General features: G+C 42.8%; 1 non-coding gene across 1 annotated transcript; it reads left to right on the top strand.

Annotated features, from left to right (window-relative positions):
• Positions 1-13,689: 13,689 nt before the first annotated feature.
• Positions 13,690-13,797, top strand: LOC138438432 (U6 spliceosomal RNA). Its single transcript, XR_011256367.1, has one exon. It is a non-coding gene; the product is annotated as a U6 spliceosomal RNA (small nuclear RNA).
• The last annotated feature ends 596 nt before the right edge of the window (positions 13,798-14,393 follow it).

Genomic DNA, 14,393 nt, shown 5'->3' with positions numbered 1-14,393 from the left:
GGACCAGCATCTCATCTACTCATTCAGCAAAGATTTATTGAGCCCCTACTAAGTGTTGGGAACTGCGTGAGGTTCTGGTGTAAAGACAATAAGATCTTGTCTATGAGGTCCTCATGGTACATATTTGTGAAAGAAATGGACATATTAGCAAATAGGTATAACACAATGAAAGAAGTAACACAAGAGTATTATAAAAGCACAAAGGAGACGTGGTATCTAACCTGCTCTTTGGGGTGGGGGATGGACTCTCAAGGAGTGGACGATGAGAGCCAGAATTTTATTTTCATACATTCTAGTCCTTAGTATGATATTCTGCTTGTTGAATGAATTGGTCAAGGATTTAGTAAGTCTCTGGAACTGCAGTGGCAGAAGCACTGGAATAGGAGTCTGAAGGTCTGGGTTCTGGCTCAGGCTCCATGATTAGTTTGTGACTTGGCCCCGCTGCTGCTTGTCAAGATGAAATCAGGGCAAGATCCTGGGCTAGTGCCAGACCTCTGCTTCCTTGGTTAATTAAATACACTGTCCCTCCTCCCAGTATGTGTGTCACCCAGAAGAAATAAAACCAAAGTTTTCTTCTCTAATCCACTCATAAAATAGTCATCAGCTCACTTGTGACCAGTCGCTCAGTCGTGTCCTACTGTTTGCGACCCCATGGACTATAGTGCGCCAGGCACCCCGTCCATGGAATTTTTCAGGCAAGAATACTAGAGTGGGTTGGTATGTCCTCCTTCTCCTGACCCAGGAATCAAATCCATGTCTCCTGCACTGGCAGGTGAATTCTTTGCCACTGAGTCATCTGGGAAGCCACCAGCTCTCTCTAACTCTGTCCTATCCCAATTTTCTATGAATCTTTAAAAAAGTATTTCAGAGTTATCTGGAAGAGTATTTATAATGTGAGAAAGTTTTTTGCAAAAGTTAGGACAGGTTAACTAGTGCTGAGGAGGCTGGAATGCCGAGAAAGTGAAATGATAGGAAAGAACCCATTTGGTTTACTTTGGCCGGTGCTGACCAGCAGTTTAAAGCCACCCTAGGGACTTTGCTAGCGATCCAGTGGTCAGGACTCTGATTTCTCTGCTGAGGGCCCAGATTCAATCCCTGGTCAGGGTGCTGAGATCCTGCAAGCCCCACAGTGTGGCCAGAAAGAAAGAAAAGAGGGAAAACTACCCTATACTTAGAGCAGCGGGACAGCAGGCAGGGACCAGGGTCTGTATCGTGTTCTACAAGGAAGACTATTTCTCTTCTTGAGCCAAGCAGAGAGGGAGACTGGTGGCTGAAGTGTCCTGACCTGATTGGAACAGGAGGCCTCACATCCCTGCTGATCCTTCACATCCCCTGACCTTAGGCTGAAGGGAGGAAATAAAACCAAATGTTGGGTTATAATCAAGCAACTCCATGTTAAAAGCCGAAGGGCCTAACCCTTCTCACAGAATTCATTTGCTCTTTGCCTCTAGACCACTCAGGTGCTTGCTTACCTCTGTTTTGTCTTCTGCAAAATGGGTTGAGCAATTTCTGCCCTATTACTATTCAGTGTACTTTGCTTTGATGGTACTTTTCATAGTTTGTAACTTGTAGCTGATTAAGATCTGTCTTCTTAACTTGAAAGGCATATTCAGGAAGACAAAACTGTGTTTATTTTCCTCTCTGTTTAATTCCCAGAATGTTCAGTGCTTCCATGCACTGGCCAGTCACCCAATAAATACATTTGAATAAAAGAATGAATGATTGGCATTGTCAGGATTAAGATGAACTATTTGAAATACTTCAAAAAAATGTACAGGTGAAAAGAGTGTAAAGCATTGTTTCTAGTTAACTAGGTCATAAATTTTTTGAATTTAGGAGCCAGATCTTACACCCTTTAAGAAATGTGTTTATTTACCTACTGCTTATTGATCTGGGGTCTTGGTTGCTGTACTCGGGCTTTCTCTAGTTGTGATGAGCTGGGGCTACTCTAGGTGCGGTGCAAGGGCTTCTCATTGCGGTGGCGTCTCTTGTTTTGGAACACAGGCTTTAGGGCCCCCAGGCTTCACTGCCCCGTGGCATACAGGTTCTTCCTGGACCAGGATCGAACATGTGTCCCCTTGGTTGGCAGGCAGATTCGTAACCACTGGACCATCTGGGGAGTCACAAGTCTTAAACTGTTTATCTCCCATTCAACCTAGCAGAGCACTCTCTGCATAGTTAGGTGCTCTGTAAATACTTATGCTCATCACTATAGTATTTAAAAGAAAATTAGAATACTTGAATAACAATCCCAAAGTGAATTTAATAAAGACAATTCTGTTTATAATAGCATTAAAAATAATGAAATGCTTAGGAATAAATTTCATAGAAGAATTGAAAGATTTATACTCTGAAAACTACAAAGCACCGTTGAAACTTAATTAAAGAACACCTAAATAAATGTAAAAACATCCCATGTTCATGGCAATACTTCCCAAATTTATCTACAGATTCGACATAATGCCTATAACAGAATATCATTTCACTTCTTTGTGGAAACTGGCAAACTAATCCCAGAATTCATATAGAAACCAAAGGGACCCAAAAGAGCCCAGACAATCTTGAACAAGAAAAACAATGATGGAAGACTCACATTTATTGATTTTTAAACTTACGACAATAGTGCAGTAATTAAGAGAGTACAGTACTGGCGTAAAGGAAAACATGTAGACCGACGGGCTAGGAAGATTGTTCAGGAATAAACCCTCACATTTATGGTCAGTTGATTTTTGACATTGGGCCTAGAAAATTCGATGGAGGAAGGATGGACTTTTCAAGTGGTGTTGGGACAACTGGACAGCCATATGCAAGTAAATAAAATTGGATTCCTACTCCACACAATATATAAAAACTAGCTCAAAATGGATGAAAGACCTAAATGTAAGAGTTTAAAATGTAGAACTCTTAAAAAAAACACATAGGTGTAAATCTTCATGACTTTGGATTAGGTAATGATTTCTCAGATAAAGTCACCCTAAGAGAAATACATAAATGGACTTCATCAGAATTGAATACTTTTTGCTTCAAAGGATGCCATGAGGAAAGTGAAAAGAGAATTCACAGAATAGGAGACTATATTTGCAAATCATTTATCTGATTAGAGATTTGTATCTAGAATATATAAAGAATTCTCATGACTCAAAAATAAAAAAACAAGTAGCCCAAATGAGTAAAGCATATGAACAGGCATTTCTGCAAGAAGAAATACATGCCAATAAGCACATGAAAATATGCTCAGTGTCATTAACTATAAAAGAAATGCAGATTCAAATCACTAGAATGGCTATAATAATAAAAAATAAGATATTAATAAGTGTTGATGAAGGCTGGAAAAATTTTAACCCTGGCTGGTAGAAATATAAAACGATACATCTGCTTTGCAAACAGTCTGGTGGTTTTTGAAAATTATGACCAAGCAGCTCCACTCCTAAGTATACATCCAAGAGAAATGAAAACATATGTCGTGTAAAGTGTGTATATGAACTTTCATAGCAGAATGAACTTTCATAATAGCTGAAAAGTGGAAACAAATATCCATCAACAACTGGATAAATAAGATGTGAAATATTCACAAAATGCAATTATTCAGCAATAAAAAAGGAACAAAGGACTGATCCATGCCACAGCATGGATAAATCTTGAAAATATTATGCTAAAAGAAAGATGTCAGTCACAAAAGACCACATATCACATGATTCCATTACATGAAGTGTTAAAAGTAGGTAAATCTATGAAGTGAGAGAGTAGATGTGATTTCCCAGAGCTGGGATTCTTGGGGTGGGGGATGGGAGACAAGAGCTATAAGTTTTCCTTTTGGGGTGATGAAAATATTCTAAAATTGATCGTGATGATGGTTGCACAACCCTGTGAGTATATTAAAAACATTGAACAGTACACTTTAAATAGGTGAATCATATAATATATGAATTATATCTCAATAAAGCTTTTATTGAAAAAAGAAAATTATAATACAGTGCCTGCCCTTAGGGAACCTACAAGCTAACTGAATTTTTTTTTTTTTTTTGGTTCTGCTTCTTAAAAATCCTGGCCACTCCATTTTGAAAGTTTGTTAATTTATTGTCTGTTGGCTACTGTAAACTTAGTGCTTTGGAGTTTAGCGTAAAGGTGCAGGAAAGGCAGAGGAGGAAAAAGGACAGAGAATAAGGGCAAAAGAGAACCCAAGGAGTGAAGTCTTTTGAGAAGAGGCCTGGGAGGCCTGTTCAGTCTCTTAGCCTATCTAATAAATAAGAACCATGCCTTCAAGACTCCAAATATGAATATCTTTGACTGAGGGTTCCAGTTTTGGTTGTGGTATTTGGAACTGAGTTGTCTTTGCCACCTTCTTCTGGTGCAAATGACACTAAAAATATGAAATACTGACCTTGTCTCCTTCTCCAGTCTCCCACATTGGCCTGAAGATCTGGATAATTGGAGGGTGTGGGAAGAAAGCCACGGAGAACTTGCATCCATCTGGAGAGTGGCAAGGTGAGAAAGAGCTGGGGAATGACTCAAGAAGATTGGAGTCTAGGAACAAAAGACTCTGAAAACCTCCCTAAGTACATAATGGGAAGGAACGTGGACATCTTGATGACTAAATTGACTCCTACTATGCTGCAGTTCCTGGAGGAGGGTACAGCGATCCACTCCAGTATTCTTGCCTGGAGAATCTCGTGGACAGAGGAGCCTGGCAGGCTACGGTCCATACGGTCGTAAAGAGTCAGACACAATTGAAGCTACTGAGCATGCATACTCATGCTGTAGTTTTGATTCCTCTTGGTTCCCTTCATTTTTCAAGAATCCCAATTTCAATTTTCTTCACACCCATTTGTTCTAAACAAAAGCCTGTCTTTTTAAAAAAAATTTTATTTTATATTGAAGTATAGCCAATTAACAATGTTGATAGTTTCTGGTGCATAGCAAAGGGACTCAGCCATATATATACATGTATACATGTATGTATATATATCCATTCTCCCCCAAACTCCTCTCCCATCCAGAACAGAGCCTATCTTGACAGAAGGAAGGAGTAGGGGACGGTATGGGGGCAGAGAGACATGGCAGGGGGAGAAAAGAGTTAATTGCTGGTCTTTAAGAAACAGTCTGATGAGAAAAATGCTAGTGAGTTCTCGGACTGAAGAAAGTAAGAATCAACAAACAGAAAGACTTTCCTTATTTGAAAAAGCAAACAAACAAAAAAACACTTTTCTGGATGAGAGATGCTGAGCGAGATTTTTAAAGGAAGTTCCGAGTGTGGACTGCAGATACATTCCCTCCTGTGATGCTGGGCCCCCGCCACAGGAATAACTCCCCTCAGCACTGGTCACCTATGGCCCTTTGCCTGCTTATGCTGAGTGATTTGCTGAGTGATTTCAGTGATAGCTGAAATCTAGTCAAGGGGTGACTGAGCGGATGAGGGGGCTCTTGTGACCCCACTATCCTAGCTTTGGTTTAGGTCTTGATGGGGAATTCAGTGCATTTGCCTTTAAGGGGAGCAGAAAAGGAGAGTTGGGAGCCCTTGCTGTCGCGTGGGTTACCTATACAAAAACAGACGTGTGTTCTTCTCTCTGGCCAGCCCATTCTCTGCTCTTCTTATCCCAACTTGCCTAATTGATACCTTGGCCGATGGTGTCATTAACAATGCTTGAATAATAGCCTGACCTGCTGATTTCAAAATGGGAGAGGTGATTAATATGTCGGAAATCCAGCGAGGGGGAGCAGGGAAGGGGATGTCCCGAGAAATAAAACATGGGAGATGTGTCCTTCTGTGTCCCCATTGCCCACCCTTCGTTCTTTGACCTCGGGGAAGAACTTGGGGATACAGTCTGACTTCCAGTTCCTTTTTGGTTTTCTGATCCCCCTCTATTTCTCCTCCCCTGCTTCCCCTAACAGCACACGTTCTGACACCTACAAGCTCGTTACATGATGATGACCTATATTTTTATCTTTTTTATGAGCATCAAACACACATCGTCTTGCAAGCACTTGTGTTTTTTTTTTCTTTCCTCTATTGACGTGTGAGTGCCTTTGATGGTAATTTATTGTAGGGTTGAGCAGCCAGGTCTTAATTGTACCCTAAAATTGCTTACCATTTTGATGCTTCCAAACCATCCCCAAATGTACCTTTTTCCTACAAGAAGGGGGTGGGATAGCCCCCTTTTAACTGTCTTCTGTGGTAGAATACAGAGCTTAGAGAGAACGTGCAGGAGGACTTCCTCTGCTGGGTTTCGGGGACGCCTTGTCCCCATCTTCTAATTGCAGTTGGATTGTGTGAATGTTTGCTTCTACTCAACAAAACTTTTCTTCATCGCTTAGGTCAACATGGCTTCACTGGTTGCACAGAATGGTCAATGAGCAGTTTCTACTCTGACAGTCAGGCTCTTCAGGAAATTCCCACTGCGGCTACTTGCTTCTGTGAATTCAGATGGGATTGGAAGCAAGAAAGTTGTGCCTTAACCTAGGGAGTCTGGACTATGAGAGGCAGTTAACCCCAAGCAATGCAGTCCTGAAGTCATTCTGTAATAATCTGTAACTCCCACATCTGACCACTCCCTCACCTGATTTAGGGATGACCAGGGGGAGCAGAGGATGAAGAGTATAATTTTAGCCCAAGCAGAACTTCATTCTTAAGTATAATTTGAATCTGGGCCCCATAGCCTTCTTTGCCCCCACTTCACTTTGTCCCTCAGTACAATAAACAGCATCATATACTAGAACACTCAGATTCATTACAGGAGGATGAGTCAATGTCAGAACAACTAGGAATGTAACCCGTGCTTGTAGAAGTATTAAATATAAAGGGAAAATGAAGACTGAAATTCCTACCTCCCTTTCTGGAGAGACCAGCATAACATCCAGTGTTGACCTAGGCTCTGTGCTGGAAACTGATCTACCTGTGGACTGAGTCCCTGTTGGCTCATGTTTCAGACTGTCCATTCCAGCTGAGTTCATTTGTTCTCTCCCCCACACATGACACTCACCACATGAGCTTGCCGGTACTTGCCTTCCAGCATTTTGACAGGCTAGTTTCCTCTTTCTTCAGCCTTAGTACTGTTTCTCTGTCCTCTCTGTTCAACCCTGTCCCTTTCCTCTTTGTAGTGATCCTGAAAGTCTCCTCTACAGTAGTGTTAGTCACTCCAGTCGTGTCTGACTCTTTGAAACCCTGTGGACTGTCTCCCCCCAGGCTCCTCTGTCCATGGGATTCTCCAGGCAAGAACACTGGAGTGGGTTGCCATACCCTTCTCCAGGGGATAAAGCTGCTCTAATTGGCCTTATCTGACTCCTAGGACTCCACCGTTTCACAGGTCCTCAACATTATGTTATTTGCACTTAGCCCTTTGCCCTATTGGCTCCCTACCTCCATAAAGGAACTTTTCATGGCCGTCTGAATGAGCCTCTTGACTGAGAGAAAAACTGCTCCTCCCAGCTTCTTAGGTGGATAAAAATCTCTCTGCTGTGGAAGGCCTCCCAAAGAGGGAGACTACCTGCTTCCTCAGCCTCCAGTTTTTACTTCCAGTGGAGCTGGACAGATGCAGATGACCTTGATAAAGACAGTAGCTTCCGTGGTGGAGTCCGTGAGAAATGCTACTTTTCTTATGACAGCTTAAAGATGGTTCATTCTCAAACTTCAGAAATGGAGTCAGTTACCTGGAAATCTTGAAGAAATGTGGAGCGTCTCTCGTGATTACTTGGTTGTCCATTACATAAAGAATAAAGCACAGATTCCATAGCTTGATCGTCAGAGTCTTCCACAGTGACACTGCCTGTATTTATCTCCACGCTCCTTTACATAACCTAGACTACAACCTCATGGGTCTTGGGGTTCTTGAACTTGTTCTATGCTCTTCGGCTTCCAGAATTTTCACATATTGTTCTTTCTGTCTGGAATGTCATCCTTTCCTTCATTGGCTTATCAAGGTCCTATCCTTCATTTTAGCCCAACTTAAAAATCTTCTCCTGCAAGAATACTTCCTAGATCTCTCAAGTGACCGCTGTTTCTGTCTCTCTTCCAACTAGAATGTCACATTATTTTGAACCTCTGTAATAGCACTGTTTTGTCCTGGAAAAATGTGTGTGTGTGTGTATATATATATATATATATATATATATAATGTATGTAATATATTTATATGTCTCTTTTACTAGATTGTAAACTTCTGGAAGGTAGAGATTGTGTATTTTTGGACTTTGTATCCCTTCCTATGCTTTGCATAATGCTTTGGACAGTAGGTGCACAAGAAATATCAATTAATTGGAAATCAGGGCCTTGTTTTTTTGTATGTTTTGTTTTTTCAGCCAAGCAGCATGTGAGATCCAACCAGGGATCAAACCTGCACCCCCTGCATTGAAGTGTGGCGTCTTAACCACTGGACTCCCAGGGGAGCTCCCAGGGCCTTGCTTTTATGTTCATTTTGCTCTTACAGTTCTCCTCTAACCGAGTCACCATTTTGTACTGACTGAATTTGTCTTTGGGTGTTCTTCACCTCTGTCTATTGTAAGAGCTGAGCATCTAAAATAATCTAAGTGCAATGGAACTGATAGGTTTCAGAGGACTCTGAGAGCAGATCCATCCTTGGAAAGTTTCTGGACTGGTTTGAGATTAGCTTTCCTGCATGGCAAAAGGCCATTTGTAGGGATGGCTCTGCCGAGCTACTGGGGAGAAACCAGGATCAAGGGAGAGGAGCCTGAAGGTGAGAAGAAACTGATTTCTGGGAAATGGATCAGTTTAAGGATTTTGTATGTCAGCAAAAAGGGCAGTGTACTTGCTGCTGCTGCTGCTGCTAAGTCGCTTCGGTCGTGTCTGACTCTGTGCGGCCCCATAGACGGCAGCCCGCCAGGCTCCCCCGTCCCTGGGATTCTCCAGGCAAGATTCATTTCACTCCTGGCACGCAGCTTGTTTCTTTATGCTACAATAACATCACTTACAGCTCTTTTCCTGTCAGGTGCCTAAGGAAGAGCTGATGGCTCTGCTCCCCTGTGCTTGTTGGTAAGAGGTGAAGAATGTGATGTTTCGATGGCTCCATATGCTTGAAGTGAAGTGAAGTCGCTCAGTCGTGTTCAACTCTTCGCAACCCCATGGACTGTAGCCTACCAGACTCCTCTGTCCATGGGATTTTCCAGGCAATAATCCTGAAGTGGGTTGCCATTTCCTTCTCCAGGGGATCTTCCCAACCCAGGGATTGAACCCGGGTCTCCCGCATTGTAGACAGACACTTTACCATCTGAGCCACCAGGGAAGTTCCATGTGCCTAAGAAAAGACAAATCTAACCTCCTGGGTTTCTTGACAATTCTTCCAATCAGCTACTCACTTCCCCACCATCTTAGGTCTCCTGACTTCAACAAGCCCTTTATGTTCTAAGATTAAACTGTTAGATTGTTTCGTTCATTCAGTTCAGTTCAGTTTAGCCGCTCAGTCGTGTCCGACTCTTTGCGACCCCATGAATCGCAGCACGCCAGGCCTCCCTGTTCATCACCAACTCCTGGAGTTCACTCAGACTGATGTCCATCGAGTCCGTGATCCCATCCAGCCATCTCATCCTCTGTCATCCCCTTCTCCTCCTGCCTCCAATCCCTCTCAGCATCAGAGTCTTTTCCAATGAGCCAACTGTTCGCATGAGGTGGCCAAAGTACTGGAGTTTCAGCTTCAGCATCATTCCTTCCAAAGAAATCCCAGGGCTGATCTTCAGAATGGACTGGCTGGATCTCCTTGCAGTCCAAGGGACTCTTGAGAGTCTTCTCTAACACCACAGTTCAAAAGCATCAATTCTTCAGTGCTCAGCCTTCTTCACAGTCCAACTCTCACATCCATACATGACCACTGGAAAAACCATAGCTTTGACTAGACGGACCTTAGTCGGCAAAGTAATGTCTCTGCTTTTGAATATGCTGTCTAGGTTGGTCATAACTTTTCTTCCAAGGAGTAAGCGTCTTTTAATTTCATGGCTGCAGTCACCATCTGCAGTGATTTTGGAGCCCAGAAAAATAAAGTCTAACACTGTTTCCACTGTTTCCCCATCTATTTCCCATGAAGTGATGATGGGACCAGATGCCATGATCTTCGTTTTCTGAATGTTGAGCTTTAGGCCAACTTTTTCACTCTCCTCTTTCACTTTCATCAAGAGGCTTTTTAGCTTCTCTTCACTTTCTGCCATAAGGGTGGTGTCATCTGCATATCTGAGGTTATTGATATTTCTCCCGGCAATCTTGATTCCAAAATCACTTGTTTCCTTTGTTACCCTCTCTCATTTCTGAAGGTCTATATGGGTAATTTCTCAGTCCTAGTCTTCTGTGTTCAATTCTGTAGCTTCTTTTCTCTGTTTGGCTGAGCTGGGTCTTCATTAGGGGAAACAAGCTCTCTAGTGGCCAGTGAGTGGGCTTAGCCGCTGTCCCCTGCCTCTACATGTGGGATCTCAGTTTCCTGACCAGGAATCGAATCTGCATCCCCTACAATGGAAGGTGGATTCTTTACCACTGGACCCCCAGGGAAGTCCTTCTAGCCTTTTTCTTGCCATACCCTGATTTATTATCTCCTCTTCCTATAGAAACACTGGGCTGGAGGAAGCACAAGCTGGAATCAAGATTGCCGGGAGAAATATCAATAATCTCAGATATGCAGATGACACCACCCTTATGGCAGAAAGAGAAGAAGAACTAAAGAGCCTCTTGATGAAAGTGAAAGAGGAGAGTGAAAAGTTGGCTTAAAGCTCAACATTCAGAAAAGTAAGATCATGGCATCCAGTCCCATCACTTCATGGCAAATAGATGGGGAAACAGTGGCTGACTTTATTTTTTGGGGCTCCAAAATCACTGCAGATGGTGACTGCAGCCATGAAATTAAAAGAAGCTTACTCCTTGGGAGAAAAGTTATGACCAACCTAGATAGCATATTGAAAAGCAGAGACATTACTTTGCCAACAAATGTCCATCTAGTCAAGGGTATGGTTTTTCCAGTGGTCATGAATGGATGTGAGAGTTGGACTGTGAAGAAGGCTGAGCACCAAAGAATTGATGCTTTTAAACTGTGGTGGAGAAGACTCTTGAGAGTCCCTTGGACTGCAAGGAGATCCAACCAGTCGATTCTAAAGGAGATCAGTCCTTGGTGTTCTTTGGGAGGAATGATGCTAAAGCTGAAACTCCAGTACTTTGGCCACCTCATGCAAAGAGTTGACTCATTGGAAAAGACTCTGATGCTGGGAGGGATTGGGGGCAGGAGGAAAAGGGGATGACCGAGGATGAGATGGCTGGATGGCATCACCGGCTTGATGGACGTGAGTCTGAGTGAACTCCGGGAGTTGGTGATGAACAGGGAGGCCTGGCGTGCTGCGATTCATGGGGTTGCAAAGAGTCGGACACGACTGAGCGACTGAACTGAACTGACTTTCTTGACCCCGTTCTTCCTCCCTTGGTCCTTTCTTTACACCACTCCTTCCATCCTCAAATGCTGGTTGAGCATCTGCTGTGTACTAGGCGTTGTTCTATGTTTCTCCCAGTATATAGCTTATTCTCAAATTTCTCTCTGAGTGGTATTTTAGATACTGGTTTGGTATGGGAAACTACTTAATTGGATGTCCCCAAATAGTGTCAAAACCCTAGAAGTCGCTGATTGAGGACGCAATTAGGATTTCTCTTCTTTGTTGGCCACTTTCTCCATTCTTAGTATTGCTACTCATCATTAGTCCATCTCTCAGAACTTGATATAGAAATGTTGTTTTATGTCTCGTCCTGTGATGAGCAGTTTTAGCATTTACCGAAGAACTTGGAGGACGGAGGTGGGGAGCCTAGATGTGTGCATGCTCAGTCGTTTCAGTTGTGTCTGATTCTTGGGGAGACTAGATATTCCCCCCAAAAACAGAAGCCCTACTTCTTGCCTTCACAGAACTTAAACTTTTAACAAATGAGACAGAAAACATTTCTGCCACTGTTTTATGTAAATGCACATATGTGCTGCTTATGCAATTAAATATTATTGAAAAACTAAAATGGAGCAAAGAAGTCATCTCAGTTACTTGGAGTCAATAAAGAAAGACGGAGAAAAGGGTTTTGAGCAGCTGGGTTTTGATAAGAGATATGGAAAACAGAGGCCATGAAGACAACATTCTAGGGGATAGGAGATGGTAGTCAGTCACAGGCTTAGATGTGGGAATGAGTGGGGATGTGGGAGTTGGTGAGTGGGTTATCTTGGCTGCAGCACAAGGTCTAAGTAGGAAAAAGAAAAAGAAATAGGTTCAGCGAGAGATTAGAGTAGCATTGGTGGAGATGATCAACCTAGGTTGATGTGTCTTCCTAGCTGAAGGCAAGGGAATAAATAAAATAGCTTTAGGAGGACTAAAGTTTCTATTCTTCCCCTCAGCTTTTGGGAAAAGGGTATTAAGGCATTTGGAACTCTGACTACTATCTGACATAAGGGCTCTGCTAACATGAGGGAAAATCCCATGGACGGAGGAGCCTGGTGGGCTGCAGTCCATGGGGTTGCAAAGAGTCAGACACGACTGAGCGACTTCACTTTCGCTTTTCACTTTCATGCATTGGAGAAGGAAATGGCAACCCACTCCACTGTTCTTGCCTGGAGAATCCCAGGGACGGGGGAGCCTGGTGGGCTGCCATCTATGGGGTCACACAGAGTTGGACACGACTGAAGCAACTTAGCAGCAGCAGCAACATGAAGGAAGGGACAAAGATCAAGGATAATATAAGCCCAAGGGTCTGTTTTGTTTTGTTTTCAAAATATTGCTTAAATTTAAGCTGTAATTATTTATTCACAAGAACGCTGTTCTTCCCTTTACTTGGTTCTACCCTGGAATCATAGAATGACCCTATAGAAACGAGCTTACCCACTCACATGCTTCTTGCATCCTGTCTACCCATCTCTCCTGTATAACAAGGCTTCAGGGTAAGGCGAAGAACCTTTCACACCTGGTGTCTGTCCATCGGCCTTTGCCTTTCTGGACTGACCCTGCTTGAGGGGAGGAAATATTCATGGAGAAATTGCCTTTGATTTAGTCAGAGAGGTCTTCTAAATCTGGGTTCTGTTGGCTACTACAGGGGAAGAGCTTCCCTCATAGCTCAGTCAGTAAAGAATCTACCTGCAATGCAGGATTCGATTCCTGGGTCGAGAAGATTCCCTAGAGAAGGAAATGGCAACCCACTCCAGCATTCTTGCCTGGAGAATCCCATGGATACGGAGCCTGGCAGGCTATAGTCCATGGGGTCGCAAGAGTTGGACACGACTTAGCAACTAAACAGCCACCATAGGGAAAGAGAGTTCCGGCCCTAGCTTCCAGGACTTTTATGATATTTTCACCTTGAACCTCTACTGGAATTTCCTCTGAAGCAGAAGGAAGGGACGACCATTTTCCATATAATGCTTAAATATGAGTGAGAAGAGATATTCTTCTCTTCCATATATTTAGGCTTAAAAGACAAAATACCAACAAAAGAATTAAATTTTGTGGGGAAAGAAAGAGTAGAAAAACAAAAGAAAGAAGAACTTCCCAACAAAGTGGATTATTGAGATGACTGAAAGAAACTGTGGTGTGTGCTTTAGCAGCATATGTACTAAAATCGGAAAAAGGGGATTTCCTGGTGGTCCAGTGGTTAAGACTCTGTGCTTCTATAGCGGGAGGCCTGGGTTCAATCCCTGGTGGGAGAGCTAAGAGCCTGCATGCCCAACAGTGCAGCAATAAACAAATAAATAAATATTTAAAATTTAAAATAAAAGTATTTGGAATAATACCGGAGAAGATTAGCATGGCTCCTGTGCAAGAATGACATGCACATTCATAAAGGAAATTGTGTCGTTTTATCTGAGAAACTAGAAGAATTAGGTCAATTATCAACTCTCTGCATGATTTTGGAGGTGATGAAACAGATGTGGAGACCTCCAAAGTTCTGAAGGCCTAAGACTCAGTGATTTCAGAACAGGAATTAGCTGGAGGGAGCCAGAGGGACATGAACTCATTTTTCATGTCTCTCTTACCATGGCTGCATGCCTTTCTGGTTTCTCAAAAAAACTTTTTTTTTTTTTTTTGCTTTTCTGATTCAGAGATAGAAAACCTTGAGGAAAATGAAGATGAAGTTTATTCACCTAGATGTGCACATGGAATTTTGTGATCAATTCTGATATGATTTTCATATCTAGATGATTAATCAAGGTGAATTTTCATATAGATGTTGGGTAAAGTCTTTATTCCTGATTTGTGGATTATCCACTTGGTGGGTTTTTGCAGACTCCATGCTTGCACTGCCTTGGGTTTGGCAGAAACAATGTGTCAGAAAGAAGATAAGGGGGACTTCCCTGGTGGCCCAGGGATTGAGAGTCAGCCTTGCAGTGCTGGGAACATGGGTTTGATAACCCCTGGTCAGGTTACTAGGGCTTCCCTTGTGGCTCAGCTTGTAA

This window comes from Ovis canadensis, chromosome 3 (genome assembly GCF_042477335.2).
Source record: "Ovis canadensis isolate MfBH-ARS-UI-01 breed Bighorn chromosome 3, ARS-UI_OviCan_v2, whole genome shotgun sequence".
NCBI classification, from domain to species: Eukaryota; Metazoa; Chordata; class Mammalia; order Artiodactyla; family Bovidae; genus Ovis; species Ovis canadensis.
The sequence above is the reverse complement of the archived record's forward strand: the minus strand, read 5'-3'. Positions and strand labels throughout refer to the sequence as shown.